We start from the raw sequence: 10,655 nt of genomic DNA on the forward strand, positions 1-10,655 counted from the left end.
GACTGCTATTTAAAAAAAATGGAAAATAACAGGTCTTGGAGAGGATGCAGAGAAATAGGAACACTCATTCATTGCTGGAATTTGTGAAGTAAAATGGTCAGTCACTATGGAAGACAATTTGGCAGTTCCTCAGAAAGCTAAGTATAGAACTACCGTATGACCTGGCACTGCCACTGCTAGGTGTATACCCGAAAGAATTTAAAGCAGGGACTTCAACGGATAGTTACACACCAATGCTCATAGTGGCATCATTCACAATTACCAAATGATGGAAACAACCCAAATGCTCATAAACCAATGAATGACTAAATAAAATGTGGTATATACATACAATGGAATATTATTCAGCCATAAAAATGAATGAAGTTCTGATACATGTAGCAACATGGATGAACCTTGAAGACATCAAGTTGAGTGAAATAAGTCAGGCACAAAAGGACAAATATTGTATAATCTTACTGATTTGATTCTGTGAGTCAGAATCTAGAATATAGGTTACCAGGGGATGGTAGAGAATGGGAAGTTAAGGTTTAAATGTCCGGAGTTCCTATTTGGAACAATGTAAATGTTTTGGTAATGGATGGCAGTGATTGTCGCACACATTGTGCATGTAATTAACAGCACTGAAATATATATCTGTATGTGATTAAAAGGGGAACTGTTAGATTGTATATATGGTGTTCTAGTTTGCTAATGCTGCCAGAATGCAAAACACCAGAAATGGATTGGCTTTTATAAAAGGGGGTTTATTTGGTTATACAGTTACAGTCTTAGGGCCATAAAGTGTCCAATGTAACACATCAACAATCAGGTACCTTCACTGGAGGATGGCCAGTGGCGTCTGGAAAACCTCTGTTAGGTTGAAAGGCATGTGGCTGGCGTCTGCTTTGCTCCCAGGTGGTGTTTCAAAATGGCATTCTCCAAAATGTTGCTCTTGGGGTGTTTTGTCCATTCTTAGCTGCAGGTGCTCTTCAAAGTGTCACTCTCAGTTGCTCTCCAAATGTCACTCTTAGCTGCTCCAAGCTCCCTCTGTGAATTCCTTTATACGACTCCAGTGATCCAATTAACACCCACTCTGAATGGGCAGAGTAACACCTCCATGGAAATTATCCAATCAAATGGTTTACTCACAGTTGGTTGAGTCACATCTCCATGGAAGCACTCAATCAAAAAATTCCAATCTAATCAACACTAATATGTCTGTCCCTGCAATATTGCACCAAAGAATGTGGCTTTTTCTGGGGGACATAATATATACAAACTGGCACAGTCCACATCCTGGTTGTGATATTGTGCTATAGTTTTGCTATATGCTACCATTGGGGAAAAAACTGAGTAAGAGCCCATAGGCTCTCTCTCTATTATTTCTTATAACTGCATCTGAATGAACACATAACACATATATGCTATAAATTATACCCTTTACATCTATTTAAACTTAAGGTGAAAAATTTTAGTCATCAATTTTGAAAAGTTTATTTTCCTCATTTTTTAGGTGTATATATCAACAAAGAAGTTGTAAAATCACAGCTTAGTGTCCAGCATGGATTGTTTCTCTAGGAAGCTGGCAGGTAAAGATGGGTAAGAGAGGTCCATTGGGGAGTAATGGGGCAGTGATATCCTGAAAATAGAGCCCTGGATTGGAAAGAGGATTTTTTTTAAACTGGAGCAATGATGAATTTTCTATGGATTTTCTCCTTGTGGCTGTGTGCCTGGAAACAGTATGAGTCTTTAGGCCATGGCCTCCTAGTCTACACCTTTGTCCCCACCCTGCTCTGTCCTCCTACCATGCTTAGAGATTTTCTTCATTGTCAACGGGGTCTCTGGAGTTCTCCAATATGGCCTTGCTTTGCTTGTTAATCTGCAAATAAAGGGTCAAGTGAAGTTAGTTTGGGGAGGGAGCATGTGTGTGTGGTCTAAGACCAAGCAGAGACAGCAGGAAACTGTGTCCTTTTAAACAACTTTTTTTCATCTCTTATCTATTTTGTGTGTCAAACTCAGGCACTATGTCTATTCTCTTAGCATCTGCTGATCTGCTCATTTTACTTCTTTGGTAAACTTGACAGATTAAATGAGATTGTACAGCAAAAACAGCTGCCATGGATCTAGGCCCAGAGGAGGCCCCCCTCAACAGTATGGCTTAGTGGTTAGTGGAAATGGCATTAGTTTTACTATTTGAGGGACATGGGTTCAGACCAAGCTTGGCCACTCATTGACTTGTACCTTGGCTTTCTCAGCTTTAAAATGGAGCTAACAATTTTACTTACCTCATGGAGTTTTTGTTGGGAGGATTAATAAATCACCAAGGAAGTACTTAACATTTAGTAACTGCTTAATAAATGCTAGTTCCCTTCCTTTCCTCTCAGAGAACTGAATTTGGAGCCAAATTGTATTCTTCTCTTGAGCCTCCACTGGGAAGAAATCATGGATGAGATGAGATACTAAGTATATTAGTTGTTTATTGTTGTGTAAGAAATCACCCCAAAATTTAGTGACTTAAAACAACAAACCTTTATTTTTGAACAGTTTTTGTGGGTCATAAATCTGGGTGCTTCTGTTTCAGGTTCTTTCATGAGGCTTTAATCAAGATATTGCCCAGAGCTGCAGTCTCATGGGAAGACTTGCTGGGGAAGGATCCACTTCCAAAGTTATTCAAGTAGATTTTGGCCGGATTCAGTTTCTTGTGGATCTCTTCAACTAAGGGCCTGAATTTCTTGCTGGCTGTTAGCCTGAGACTTCAGTCCCTTGCCACATGGGAATCTCATACTTAGCAACTTTGTTTCTATCAGAGTGAGCAAGTTAGAGAGAGTAAGGGAGAATGAGCAGAGTCTTTCTGGAACCTAATTTTGGAAGTGATATCCCATCCCTTTTGCCATGTTCTCTTCACTAGAAGCAAGCCACTAGGTCCATCCCACACTCAAGGGGAGAGAATTATACAAAAATATGAATATCAGGAGATGGGGACCACTGGAAGCCATTTTAATGGTTACCTATCACAGTCCCCACAGTGCCCTGTAGTCACCAATAATTCTAATTTCTCTCACATGCAACCCTTCCCAAGGTCTCCAAATGTCTTGTCTCATTACAGCAACAGCTCAAAGTCACAAATATCAGCATCTAAATCGGGTTGAGGTTTGAATGTGGTTCTTTGTACATAGTAGTCAAATACAGCTTCTTGAGTATCATCTCTATACATGAAAATCTGTGAAACTAAAGAGATAAATTTTCTACCCCCATATCTACCCACCCACCCACCCACGCAGTGTCTGTACAATGGTATTCAGACAGGAGAACTGCTATAGACATTTCTGTTCAAAAAGGAAGAAAGTGTGAACCAAAGAGGACTCACTGGTTTATAGTAATTCTGAAATTACACCCACTGTTCAACACTGCCTCTCACGATGATTGCCCAAACATCATAATTATATCTTTTATGGCTACATTTCAAAATTCCTTTCTAGGCAACATCCTTATCTTAGCTCAGAAAAGACTGAGGTGTTCTGAAGTCATTCAGACTAATGTTTAAGTTAGGGATCATCCACAAGTCACTTAATGGCTCTAAGCTTGGTTTTCTTATCTGTAAAGTGTATTGATAGAGTATTGTTACTCTCTCAAGTTGCTAGGAGTGTTGAAAGGAAAACTGATGTCAGGGTAGAGCTACTAGCAGGTGCTGGACACAAAGTAAACACTCAACAAATTTTAGTTCCCTTCTTCCTGCAGTTCATTAGTGAATGAGTAAACCCATCTGGTCAATTAATATACAAGAAGGTCATTGGAATGTTAGCAAGTGACTTTTATAGGCTTAGTATAACTTTAGTTAATGGCTTATGGATTCTTGTGCAGTCAAGCTCACTAGAGGTGTCTACTGAAGCAGAAAAAAGACATTTGGTGCCCAACAGCCTTAGAGTTCAAGGCTAGGCCTTCCTCTGGGCCAGCCTGTGCAGGTAGTTGCTCTAGCAAGATGTCATAGTTCTTGTATAGATCTGAAACTGGGAGAGACTAAGGGCCGCTTCACAGGGAGCCTTCAGAGTTGAGTGGCAATGGCATCTGAGAATGAAATGGTTGTTTCCCTGATTCTGGGGCAATCATCGTGAGAGGCAGTGTTGAACAGTGGGTTAGGGTTTTTTATATTGTGCTCTGTGACTTTAGGCAAGTCATTTAACCTTTTTTTGGTCTCAGTTTTCCATGGTAATGTTATCTACCTAATGGGATTGTGGTGAACATTAAATGAGTTAATTTAAATAAAGCAATTAAAACTATGCCTGGCACAGAGCAAGTACTATATAAATGTTGACTATTATTATTATTTCAAGATTGGGAGAGCTCCTGAAACAGACTGGGCTCTATCCAGCCATCTTTCCTTGAGCACTTGGACTGAGGACAATGGCAGGAGACATCTGGGGAATAAGCAGTGGCTTATTATAATATCTTTAACTTTTAATAGTTTAAACTTATTGAGTATAAGTGGTATCAGCCCTATATTTGGTGCACTATACTACACTTGATCTTAGCCAAAAGGCCAAGAAGTAATTACTTGGAAAATTATAGATCAAGGGAAAAACTGGGGGGTGGGGGGGGGGGAGAGCATTTAAGTTTTAAAAGGAGAGGGAATCAGTTACACAGCTTGTGGAAGAGCTGAAAAGTCATTCTTGAAGGTGAGTCAGCTCCGAGATTAGCGACAGCAAGAAGCAACCACCACCCCTGGCTGGAGGAACAACAGAAGAATACAGAGAAACTGGAGGCCATGTAATAGGAGACTGCTTAGTAGAAGCTAGAACCATGGCAGACCTATCCAGTAGGAGCTGGGGCCATGACTGTGGAGAAGCCCCTGCCAGGGATACTACCAAGGCAGAGAGGAAGGGAAAGAATGGCACAGCCTCTCCCTTCCTCCTACCCTCCAGTCTTCCAACAACATCTGCCAATAGACCACCTTGCAGAAGCCAGCTGAGAAAGGCAGCTTGCAGGTGTCAGCCACCCCCATCATATAAAGGAGAGCAGCAGAAGGATGAGGAATGTGTTTCAGGACAAATGGGCCCAGGACTGGCACAATACATCATTGCCACAGATTTAAGAGGGAGATGTTTGTATTTGTCATTTCACAGATGCAGATACTGAGGCTAAGGGAGGTTACAGTAGTGGTCCAAATTTTCATAGCAGGTGTTCTGGTTTGCTAAAGTTGCTGTTATGCAAAATACCAGCAATGGATTCACTTTTATAAAAGGGATTTATTAGGTTACAAATTTACAGTTCTAAGGCCATAAAAGTGTCCAAACTAAGTCATCAACAAGAGGATACCTTCACTGAAGAAAGGCTGAAATCATCTAAAATACCTCTGTCAGTTGGGAAGGCATGTGGCTGGCATCTGCTGGTCCTTTGCTCCCAGGTTCTGATTTCAAAATGGCTTTCTCCAAAATGTCTCTGGGCTTCTGTTTCTCTTAACTTCTCTCTCTCTCAGCTCCTGTGCATCCTTGCTTGTTCTTCCAGGGTGTTTCTCTCTAAGCTTCTGGGGGTCTTCTCTTAGCTTCTCTGGGGCAAACTCTGGACTTCATCTCTTAGCTTTGCATCTCCAAATGTCTTTCTGTCTGTATCTTCAAGCATATGAGTCTGCGATGGCCCCTCAGCTCTCTTAAGGACTCCAGTAAACTAATCAAGACCCACCTTAATGGGCAGAATCACACCTCCATGGAAATAATCTAATCAAAAGGTCTCATCCACAGTTGGGTGAGTCACATCTCCATGGAAACAACCTAATCAAAAGATCCCCCCCCATAATAAGTCTGCCTCCACAAGATTGCGTTAAAGATCATAGTCTTTCCTGGGGTACAGTTTCAAACCAGCACAACAGGTGAAGTGGCAGAGGTGGGAATTCTTTTTAAAATGTAGATATTTCTTAGAAATGCTGAGAATTATAAATTAGCACTTGAGTTTTGTGAGCCAGACCCCATGGAAAGACAGCCCTGGGAAACCATATTTTGCTAGGCATTCCAGGTAATGTTTTGAAAATAGCTATTGCTGTCTTTCTTCAGTCTTCTTGTTTCCAGCCCAAAAGACATGGTGCCTATATATTTTTAAAACTTCATCTTCCAATTTTATTGATTATAAAAATACAATGTTAGATTTTAAAACACATTTAATGTTTTTAATCATTCATAACTTAACCACACTCATACAACTGCTTTATTTTTAGATAGTAGTGTAATCATGATCTATATGAAAATTGGTATTCTGTCTTCACATGACTACCATGCTGCATGACTTCCATTTTTAATACCTGTGATATAGTCCATCAAGTTAATGCTCTGTATTTTACTGGCTCATCTCCCTCTGTTTGGAAATTCAGGTTGTTTTCAATCCTTTACTGTTACACATAATCCCCATGATCATTGCATTGCAGTATTCATCTAATGAATCATTTTCATTGACAACTTCATCTAATGATCATTTTTCTTCTTTTAAAATACTTCCCCAGGACAAATTCCCAGGAATGGGATTATGGAGTCATAGGGAATAAGTTTCTTATTAGTGCCTAAGGCATACTGAGGTAGCTTTCCAAAAGATTTGCACCCATTTAACCCTCATGTCTTTAATATAGCAAATGCTTTGCTTATATTCAGGGTGGCCAATTACTATCAGTTCTTTAAAATCATAGGAAAGTAGATTGAGGTATTATGTAAAATGAAAAAAATATCATCAAGCTATTTTTTGAGTCAGTGAATAATCATTCAGTGCTTCCTCTTCTTTCCCCTTCCTTTTCCATCTCCTCCCTTCCCTTCTCCTCTCTTCCCTACCCTTTCCTTCCCTTCCCATTAATACTAGCTATGCCCTCAATTTGTATTAGGTACTGGAAGTGGCAAAGCAAGAAGGAGGCAGTGAAACAGAAAGGGAGAATATAAATAACTGAGATTGGTGTAATGCTTGATGGTTTAAGGATATAACTCAAATGTGGAGTTTAACAACATCCCTATAAATCTAAAGGACAAATATTATCTCCATTTTACAGACAAGGGAACAGAGACTGAGAAGGTGCAATGACTTGACTTTGCACATCAGTCCTCTGAGCTTCTAGTAGGATTTTTCTTGCTTGTCCATCCCCTCACCCTGCCCACATACGTGCGTGCACACACACACACACACATTTTTACTGGCCTTCAAGCTGCATAAACTGAAATGTTGACTCCTATCTCTTGGTCTTCTGACCTCTGAGTCAGTGCTCTTTAGAAAGCACAATTTCAGTTGCCCTAAAGGAATTCATCTATGAAGTAGAGAACAAACCAGGGAAGTACACAGTTAAGTGCTGGTTTCTATGATAATAATGATAATAATAACAAAACTAGCAACATTTATGTACCAGGTGTGCACATTATTTTGTTTAATCCTCAAGGCAATCCGATGAAGTAGGAATTATTATTTTCTTTATGGATAAGGATACAGGGTCAAAGAGAGGTAAAATAACTTGCCCAAGGTCACAGAGCTAAAAAGTGCCAGAGCTGCTGCTGCTCCACATTAACATGTAATAGAATTTGGAGCCGTGGTCCTGGAGGGGTCTTGGCCTCCGTTCCTAGGGTTACTGGGCCAAGTTCCTGCCTGGTCCTGAGACAGCACCTTCTTCCGCCTGGTCCTGGCTGGAGAAGCGGCACTGGGCCTCTGCCTGCTGTGGCGAGAGCACCATTGGGGATGCAGAGAAGAAGGTGAATACTTCCTTCACTGGTACTTCTGAACTTAGGTTGTCTATTGTGCTGGTTTGGATGTATTATTCCCCCCCAAATGCCATTATATTTGATGCAATCTTGTGGGGGCAGATTGGTTAATCTTTTTGATTAAGGTGTGACCTTCTGATAGGGTGTTTCCATGGAGATATGACCCACCCAACTTTGAGTGATGACTTTGATTGGATAGTTTCCATGGAGATGTTATCCCACCCATTCAGAGTGGGTGTTAATTGGATAACTGGAGCCATCTAAAGGAGTTCACAGACAGGGGGACTCAGAGCAACTGAGAGTGACATTTTGGAGAAGCTGCGGCTTACAGAGACATTTTGGAGCACGCAACCCAGGAGAAAGCAGATGCCTAGAGAGGAACGTTGTGGGAGAAAGCCATTTGCAACCAGAACTCCAGAGCAGATGCCGGCCATGTGCCTTCCCAGCTAACAGAGGTTTTCCAGACGCCATTGGCCATCCTCCGGTGAAGGTACCCGATTGATTGTTGATGCCTTACCTTGGACACTTTATGGCTTTAAGACCGTAACTGTGTAACCAAATAAACCCCCTTTTATAAAAGCCATTCCATTTCTTGTGTTTTGCATTCCGGCAGCATTAGCAAACTGGAACATCTACTGTGTGGCCTGTGGCATAAAAAGAAGAGGTTCTGAATTCCCTTTCTTCTCCCTTTTTTTGTTACTCAAAGGAAAACCAAGGCAAAAAATACTCTTTGAAGTCAACGTATATATGAAAAAATAAGCAGAACCCTCCCTAGTGAGAAATTCCAGTCTTGGAGTAGGATTTCAGTTAAACTTCCCAGTGGCCTGGGTCCAGCTCCCCAGTGAGGGGTAGGTGGGCACAGAGCCAGCAGCCAGAGCTAACCTGTTAGGTTTCTTTAATCTCTCACCAAATTTTGATCCTGACAATTTCCATTCATTTAAGCCATATGAATAGGATGCTTTGGAGCATCCTTTAAATAATAAAAAGTCATTTAATGTCCTTAATAAGTTTGATTCTTACCTCATGTTTACAATAGCTATAACAGTAGCCATGTTTTGATTGGATGGAGAGGATGTGAAAAGTGGGGAGGGAACTCACCTGGGGGAGTGAACTTTGCAGATCAGTCCTCTGGGCTTCTAGTAGAATTTTTCTTGCTTGTCCATCCCCTCACCCTGCCCACATGTGTGCGTGCACACACACGCATTTTTGATGCTTCTCCTTTGATGGCAAGAGTGATTTTTGGTGTTGTCATGGTCACCGGTAACACTAAAATAATGGCTATAACAAAATATTGCCGTGCTGAAATGTCAGGTCCTCAGAGCGTGCCTTGTTGAATCCCTACTCTATGCTTCCTTTGATCTTGCAACTTACAGTACCCGTCAGAAGCCTCCAACAGGTGTTGTTTATTCCCCTCCCCCCAACTCCCAAGAAAGGGCAACAGGCTGCAATTGCCAGGGGCCTTTGACTTGGAGCTTTGTATTTCTGATTTTGCAGTGAAGAAATTTGCAGGCTGATGGAGTGAAACTAAGATAACAACCTGTTAAACCCACTGGAACCGTGTTTTGGTGGCCGGCACAATGTTTATGAAATATTAAAAATCATGAATTTTTATACAAAACTTTGATTCATTAGCTTTTCTTGGGCAGTTGGGCGATCTGACAACGTGGGGATGTCATTTCCACCTGACAGCTCTTGGCTGGTACTGAGCAGAGGCAGCCACATCCTTCACCAAAGTTGCCATCTGCCCCTCTTGATGCATTTTTTAGTTCCTGATTGATCCCTTTGTTATTTTAAAGTCTGGAGTCTTTCTGTCTCTGTGATCAGAACAAGAGGGATTGCCAGAGTCGTCTGGACCAGGGACCAGCTGCCTGTTATTCTTACCTGGTAAGTGGCCACTGGATGGCTAGGGCAGGAGTGGTGTTGACTGCGAAGTGGAGGCCACCTGTCAATCAATCTATAAGGCAGGTTATCATGTGCTGATCCCACTGTAGACCATTATTGCCCAGAACTGAGCTACATCCAAGGGATGTGTGTGCAGAAATTGTGGTCAACTTTCCAGCCCAAGATTTGGTTGCTGAAATGGTTTGCTTTGTTTATCCATCATTACATTAGTTGTCAAGGTAAAATGTTTTTAGCTAGTATCAACTGTTCACATTATGCTTCTCCCCTTGTTGTATTAGAGTTAAATTTTATCCAAGCCCAGGAAAGAAGACTTTCCATCCATTTCGCACACACACCCCCACATACCCGTGCTCTGCCTTGCTCTCCATGCCCCCTCCCCAAGAATTTTCTGGGAAATTGCACATCTTGAGTTTGCTTTCTCCAACCCCAACCTTTTTGTCCCAGGAGACAGACTTGAATACCAGGGCTGGACTTGTCCTTCCAAACTCCAGGGCTACTCACCCTCCTACTCAGGATGATGAGTTCTTTTTATTGTTTTCCTAGTGATACGAAAAACAACCTCTCTACTGCTCTGAACCAATGCTTAGGAGTATTTGGTTATCTTGTTAAAGATCTGATGCCCCTTTTTGCTCTAGCTCTCTTGCCCAAGTAATTATTACTGCAGCCAAGTTTTTCTCCACCTGGAAAATCCAAATAATCAGAGAGCAGTATGAATTTCTAATTTTTTTTTCCCCCAGAAAATGGAGCAGGCTATTTTTTCCCTTCCTTTCTCAGTCAGCTTTTGCTTCATTGAGAGGTTAACATGAAAAGACTTTGATCCAGTTCTATTAGGCCAATGGTTCAGATGCTATTTAAATGCATATGATTTATTTGCAGATGATACCACTCATGCCCTAATGCTTATATTCTTGCCATTAATTACTTCATGAACATGTCATAGCAGATATTATTCATTGGGTGACCATGATGTTTTTAGAGGGCACTCTCTTTCTAAGTGAGTCTGGATGCAAACATAAAATACAACAAATAATTGCCTTGAGAGGTCCACTGCTAGGA

At 41.3% G+C, this 10,655-nt stretch overlaps 1 non-coding gene across 1 annotated transcript; it reads right to left on the reverse strand.

The window, feature by feature from the left end:
* Nucleotides 1–4,343: 4,343 nt before the first annotated feature.
* On the reverse strand, nt 4,344–4,531 carry LOC119511007. Its single transcript, XR_005212101.1, has one exon. It is a non-coding gene; the product is annotated as a U2 spliceosomal RNA (small nuclear RNA).
* Nucleotides 4,532–10,655: the final 6,124 nt, after the last annotated feature.

Source organism: Choloepus didactylus, chromosome 15 (genome assembly GCF_015220235.1).
Source record: "Choloepus didactylus isolate mChoDid1 chromosome 15, mChoDid1.pri, whole genome shotgun sequence".
NCBI classification, from domain to species: Eukaryota; Metazoa; Chordata; class Mammalia; order Pilosa; family Megalonychidae; genus Choloepus; species Choloepus didactylus.